General features: G+C 35.9%; 1 long non-coding RNA gene across 1 annotated transcript; it reads right to left on the bottom strand.

The window, feature by feature from the left end:
- Window positions 1-229: 229 nt before the first annotated feature.
- Window positions 230-6,861, bottom strand: LOC117963622 (uncharacterized). The gene is made up of 3 exons (XR_004660810.2): window positions 6,779-6,861; window positions 3,816-3,872; window positions 230-697 (listed from the first exon to the last, which is right to left on the bottom strand). It is a non-coding gene; the product is annotated as an uncharacterized LOC117963622 (long non-coding RNA).
- Between the last annotated feature and the right edge of the window lie 483 nt (window positions 6,862-7,344).

Here is a 7,344-nt window from a genome sequence, read left to right as displayed (position 1 = left end):
TCTAGGTTACTACTACATTTAATAATAAATGAAGTGGATGCCTCAATTCTCTCTCTGCTGGCAGGAACTCAGTTTTGGGGTTTTGAGAAATTCCTAGAAATTATTCATTTCCATTGTATGTATGTAAACTTTTGATGATAACTGCTGTATATATTGTTACTAGAATGTAAATAAAAAGTAGCAAAACATTACGTACATCAGATACTGGTCCAATGTATTTCTGAAGAATTGATTCCATTGGTACTTCAAATTCTTCCAGTTGAATCATATCATCTTTGTGGTCCGTCATCCACTTTAGGAGCTTTTCACTGAGGCCTGTTTCATTTTTAATGACTGCGGTTAATGCCTTAATCACAGCACGCTTTCTCTGTAAATCCTTGGATTGGTGTTTATGGGGAAGCGATTTGTTAAGAATAACATTTACACCCCACAAGATAGCACCGATAGCTAAATTTTTCACAACAAATCCTACTATTTTTGGTATACTTGTTGTGACGTATTGAAGCAAGGTTTTTAAGGTCTCGCTAACTTTGGAAAACTCTTCAACCTCTGCTTGTGCTTCAGCTACTTCTGCTTTTATTTCCTCTTGTGTTTCTTCTGATAGGTCTTCAATGTCATCTTCAGCTCCGTCAATGGCTTCTTCAACTCCCTCAAATATGTCTTCTATCTCCGCCATTTTGGACTGGTATGTCTTGATCTATAAATAAATGTTAGAACAATTATCCTTTACTGTAGACGTGTAATCGAGGGACGAACAAAGCCAACTATCTATAACCCAGAAATGTACATTTTTATATTTTGGTTGAAATTCAAGATATTCCTATGTGTACAAGGGTGTACTTAGGCCTACATTTTCTTACACAATTAAGTGTTTTGGAATTTAACTGCATGTTTAGTTTATCTCTTTGATTTGCTTTGATTAGTGGATATTTTTGTTGGTGCACTGATGGCTTCCCATGTACCCGCATGGACCTTGCATGGAACTACATTTCCCATCATCCTCCTGCTCACATATGTAACTGAGATGGATTTACCAGAGCAGTCTTCCAAAGAAACACCCTTTACATACACAGCAGCCTCTCTTTGCCTCATTTCCGTCCTCTGAAGGCAGGGTCAACTCTCACTGAAAATGCATATTACTCCACCCACTGTACCGGCATTTTAAACTATAGTGCCTCTTTTTTTACAGTAAAGTTTAAGTTTAAGCTGTTAACATTAGTACCTGCTGTAGTAGTTAAACTACTAATAGTAGGCTAACTAACAATGACAATAAAATGAATAAATAAGGCTGGGGAAAACCCAAACCAGCTGGCCATTATTATTATAGCGTACACAGGGTGGGGGTCAGGGCTGTAGCTGACGTGATTACCTGCAATACCCTGCTATCAAAACAGTTGCAGGGTGTTTTTGTGCAGCGATATTGGTGCTGAAGTTAAAGTTTGTGAAATACCAGGTTCAACCCCAGCAATTATCATTATTATTATTATTGTAGCGACCTAGGCTGTTCAGAGACTTTTGTGTGTGTTTGTCTTGTTCAGTTTCATTGCATGTATTGTACGGCCGGGGTGTGTTACTCTTGGGGTTGGGGTTTGTAAATAGTTGGGTTGGGGGAGTGAGAGAGTGAGGGGAGACCAGGCGGCAGAGTGTGTGGAAGTGCTTGGGATTCGCTGCATGAGAGAGAAACTACAGAACTGAACCTACATGTAGGTGGGTTATTTGTTTTGCAGTGTACCCGTAGCTGTACTGTTTAGGACAATAAAAGTTCCTGAGTTAATTGCAATACTGTCTGTCCCATATTTATCACTATGGTGAAAAAGATTATTATTATTATTATTATTATTATTATTATTATTATTATTATTATTATTATTATTATTATTATTATCATCATCATCAATAGGACTTTAATAATAATCTCATAGAACTCCTAACTGAGCTCTTGGTATATTTTTTGTCTTCAACAAACCTCCCGTTACTTCATAATTTCTGGTTGAATCATCATTCCCCCACTAAAATGAATAAATGATGAATTCAAGTAAATAACAGTCCATGCATAATACTGCTATTGCTATTACGGTAAATATATGACAATGTTCTTTTATATTGATAGAAATCACATCTGTGGGAGATGTTTGTATTCTGCTGATGTTTGACGTAACATTTTAGGCTATTTATCTCATTTTCAGTGGGTCATTTTGATTGTTATTGCTAATGTGGTATTGTGACAAGGTACTTATTATAAGAACAGAGCAAACTCGCACAATCTAAAATCTGACCGACTTTCCGTCAAACAGATTCATTTAGTTAACATTCTCTACTGTATCTTTCCAATAATACAGCAGCTCCTGTTTAAATACTGTTTAAATCAAATCCATTTCACAAAGAATTCTCAATAAAAGCTATCTGTTTATTTAATGGTTATGAAAAAAAACACCCGTAGGTATTCTTCGTTGAACTGGCTTTCCCTTACAAAAACTGCAGCCTATAAAGATAAAGTAAAAAAAAAAAAAGGTTTGACGACGTGTGCTACTTCTGTGTAATACGGTAGCTATTTTAAAATGACGTGGAAAGGAGGGGTACCAGACACCAGGAGCTGCGAAGCATGACTAAAGGAGGAGCCTGGCACTGAGTGAGTTAAAGAGAGCCCATGATGTGGCCATACCTCGCATGGAGTGCGCAGGCACCCTACCACTGAGACGAGGCACGGGCACACTTAGGTAGGAAAATGCATGCACTGGAGCAAACGCACAAGAGCACAGTCACCAAACACTGGATGTGCAGCGCAAGGTAAAGTACACACCAAGGCTTAGGTGGGTTGCACCAGCACTGAGTTTTGAGAGAAAGTGAGCTGATGCAAGGGCACTGAGGCACCAAGCATGGTAGCATGGAGCACCCACGCACATCCTTCATTTTGTTGCTATTATCATTAAATTAATTTAGATGGGATCCAAGGGCCAGGTTAAATATCACTGGGAACTTAAAAAGTGTGGGCATAACAACATGTCTTTGCATTTATTTACTTTTCTATGTGTGTTTTGTTACTGGCTTTGTGCTGGGGTGTAACTTGAGAGTATGCCAGTTACACAGGAACTACATTTCCCATCATCCTCCTGCACACTTATGTATTGGTGGGGATGATGAGAAATGTAGTTCTGAACATCTTCTAAAAATGACATGTGAAGCCATCTTGGAATGAGCACAGTGGACTGTAGTTTAAAAGTAGTCAGGATGGTGTATACTTCTTACAATCTACAATTCGAAAGGTGATACAGAGTAGAAGGAGACAGATATGCTTGTCATGGCTGTAAAAACTTACAGTTCTTATTTGATCATTGTAGTTTATGTTGAAAACATTAATGTTATTGATTTCATGTTCTTCTTTCAAATCCCCTATTTATAACGTAACGTTTTATCACTTTAAGATGCCACAAATCTGCTAGGGGAGTCTCTTCCTGAGACTGCAGCTTGACATCATTACATGACTGTGACGATGTAGGTTAGTTATTTATGATTTTAAAACGCCAAATCAAATATGCAGTTGAATTCCTTTATTTCAAAATAACTACAAAAAATAAAACCAGAAGTTGACCTGGGAACTTTTGTATGGCTGGGAACTATTGTATCTTACAACAGAGTGAAAAACAAAAGGAACTCCATCACTGTTAATCCCCACAGCAAAGCACAACGAGACTCACGAACATTCCATAACTGTTTGATAAATTAACAGTGTTTACAATGGGTTGAATTAAATAAAGAAAGGTGCTGCGGGAGGGGAATCCTATACATATAAAAAGATGACATGTAAAATAACTTACCTGGGAGGGAGAGAGGGGATCCTTTGATCTGGGGTGGTATGTTGGCTGCAACCAAACCTGTAAAAGAAAGAAAAATAAAAAGACGGTTGGAAACTTTTCTTTGAGTTTGAAAGCGGTGCCTGCTTGTGTCTATTGTGCGGAATAGGAGCACATATTCCTTACGGTGGATAGGACCAGAAAACAGCGAGTTGAGAAAGATTAAGCTCATGGTTTATTTTTGGGTTAAAACAATGGTAAAGTTTTGCTAATTTTTTATTTCAAAATAAAATACTTGCCGGGTCTAGAGACAATGGGGTAGATGTGCTAAAGTATTGCGCCTGTTTTAAGAGTCGTAAACCTGTCGCAAGCTAGTCAGAAGTGTCAGGTGACGTTGTTACCTTTTCTTTCTTAATTACCAGTTAAAACAGCTTTTAGAGACCTGATAAATACACAGACCCCAAGGGCCAGAGCACAACAGACACAAACTAACATTTAATTTCTATTAAATGCTCTGGGTTAACCCCTAAACAATATTATTACCAACACACACAAATAACCAATAATCACTTCAGTGTTTGAAAAGAAAAAGATTTACAGTTTATTTCACAACATATTGCAGGATCTTAAGAGTGTGTGTCCTACCGGAAAGCAGGCCAGGCTGAAAGAGAGGGAAAAGTTGTTGATGTGGGTTCGGTCGACTGTCCTATATATTTATCTACATATATAGGTAAATATTTTACAATGGTCGCCCTATATATTTATCTACATATATAGGTAAATATTTTACAATGGTCGCCCTATATATTTATCTACATATATAGGTAAATATTTTACTATGGTCGTCCTATATATTTATCTACATATATAGGCTAATGTTTTACAATGGTCGTCCTATATATTTATCTACATATATAGGCGAATGTTTTTGACCTTCTGAGGGAGTGATGATCAGTCACTGTTTTATGTCTTTATTCTCTTGTTTGATCTTATGCAGCTAAACCCACTACTGCAATTCTAATGTACTACAGCACTCAGTTCTAAGTGCATTAAGTCTGCATAGCGCTAATGGGAGCCCAATCTATCCTATTATAAGGAAGCCCAGATACTCACCTGATTTGGTATTGGCACAGGGTTTGGTCGATCAGTTAGTTTAGAACAAGAGTTTTTGTTCAATATGCTCAATAAATAAATATAACAGAAGAATGTGCGTGCATATAACCTAGTTCAGACATGATAGCCCAGGAAAAAAAGCTGAAGAAAAGTTTGAAGCAGTAAGCCTGCAGTGACGCACATTATAACAAGCTTGCATTAATCTTCAGATAAACGAATCAACAAGTGTTACACATTGTAAAGCTCTGATATTTTTATTTTTATCCTGGACATCAAAAGGACTCAGAATTACCAAATCAGTGAGTAAAGTCACATTTAATGCCATTGTCAAATATAGGTTTCATTGCTATCTAAATGATATTGGACTATTAAAAAAAAGGTAATTTTAAAAAATGTTGAATGCCTTGCTAAATATGTCATCACACACCACTGAATAGTAGCCTATATTAAAAAAAATATATATATATTAGCCTGCTTTTCCACAAATATACATTGACATACGGTAAATCATGCCATAGGCATATTATTTGAGGGAGCTGTTTGTATAAAAAGTGATACAGCTGTCATAGCAATGAATTCAGAAACACGTCATCATAACTGTATTGCTACTGTACAGGTATTGAAAGTGAGTTAATACAGAAAGTGGTTTCTATACCAAAAGAAACTGTAGCCTGCTTGTGAACAGGACATTAATACCATGCTTTTGTATCACTCAGAGTTTATTTGCTGCCTCCTTGTTCATTGCTTTTTCGAATATCGCATTCTATATTTCCCCTTCACCACTCGTCCCAGGTTGAGGCTGGTTATATAGGTCAGTCTATCCAAAAGACAACGGTCATTTATTCTGAAAAATGTTGCATATCTCACGGAATGCTTATCTCGCTAAAGTGTCGCAACAAAAATTCAAATGAATATATTGCTGGTCTCTTCTTTTACATATCTTCTCTGAGTACAGAGGATTTTTTTTCACTTTGCCAATAGTCGCAACAAAAACGCTAATTGCGGTAGTTTGCCCTGCGACTGGCCTTTCTTAGTACATAGGCCCCAATGAGTTGGTGTTGGCTGAAGCTGTCGGGACAGCCATTCCAGAGAATGCGTGCGCAGATAACGCAACCTATTATAGTCGTGAACGCGACTTTGGACATAGTTTAACCTGTGGGCCGGGCTATGGGTTCAAAACCTATATATATATAGCTGAAAATAGCTCATTGGGAGAGAGAAGTTGGCTGCAAACAGTCATAAAATCTAGGAGTCGCAGTGTACTCTAAATCTCGAGAATAATTAAAGGTCACACTTACATTCACATTCACAAGTAGTAAATATATTAATACACATTTGTTATGTCTGTTAATAGTTAGTTAATAGTTAGTAGATAATTGGTTACTTGATTTATAGTAACATTTCTAAAAGTTTATAAATTCATAAATTGAAGTAAATGTTTAGTAGCACCTATTAACTATTAATGAACAAGAAGTAAACAGATTAATAAAACATGATTTCATATTATTTTAATAGTTAGTTAATATGTAGCAGACCATGTGTCAATTCATTTATTGTAATTTTTCTCACAATTAATTAATTACTAAATTAACTTAAATGTATGGGCTAAATATTGTGACAGCACCTATTAACTATTAATGAACAACATTATATATATATATATATATATATATATATATATATATATATATATATATATATATATATATAATGCTTACTTGTTCATTAATAGTTAATTAAATGTAGTAATTAATTCATTAACTGAGAAAAGTTACAATAAATGAATTGACACATGGTCTGCTACATATTAACTACTAGAACACGTTCATGAACATTTTAAGTTGTAAGTTCTAGATATAAATGGTAGATCTTACCCAAATTCACTTGTGCAGACAAGGGGTGTTCTGGTACCAGACCAAGAGAAAGCTGTAAGTTTCTTGAAAAGAGCTATTCTTTATATATACAGTATAAATACACACATATACATATATATATATATATATATATATATATATATATATATATATATATATATATATATACACACACACACCCACACAGGCAAAATGAAACTTTGCTTCAGGGCAAGGTAGGTGAGTATTCTACCATAAATGACCATTAAATCATAAAGTTAAAAGCAACAGCGGCCTTAAATCATCTTTGTCCTGCCCTGCTAAATTTTATTGATAATAAAAGAAAAACTGTTATCAGTGCCAAAAAAAACACCTGTTTTGTGCACCAATGCAGGGGGAGTGGTTACATTTGAAACCTGGTGTGGATTCTTTTTTCTCAACTATTAAAATAAACTTTAACCGACTGTGACAGGCTGGCTGTAGGCATGACATCAGGCCAGAAAGAAACACAAAAGCCCTGTCCACACTACATAACCGATCTCGAGAACCGTACTCGAAACCGCTCTAATTAATCCAGCTCAAAGCGT

Source organism: Acipenser ruthenus, chromosome 20 (genome assembly GCF_902713425.1).
Source record: "Acipenser ruthenus chromosome 20, fAciRut3.2 maternal haplotype, whole genome shotgun sequence".
Lineage (NCBI taxonomy): Eukaryota > Metazoa > Chordata > Actinopteri > Acipenseriformes > Acipenseridae > Acipenser > Acipenser ruthenus.
Note: the sequence above shows the minus strand (reverse complement) of the source record. Positions and strands in the feature narration are given on the sequence as shown.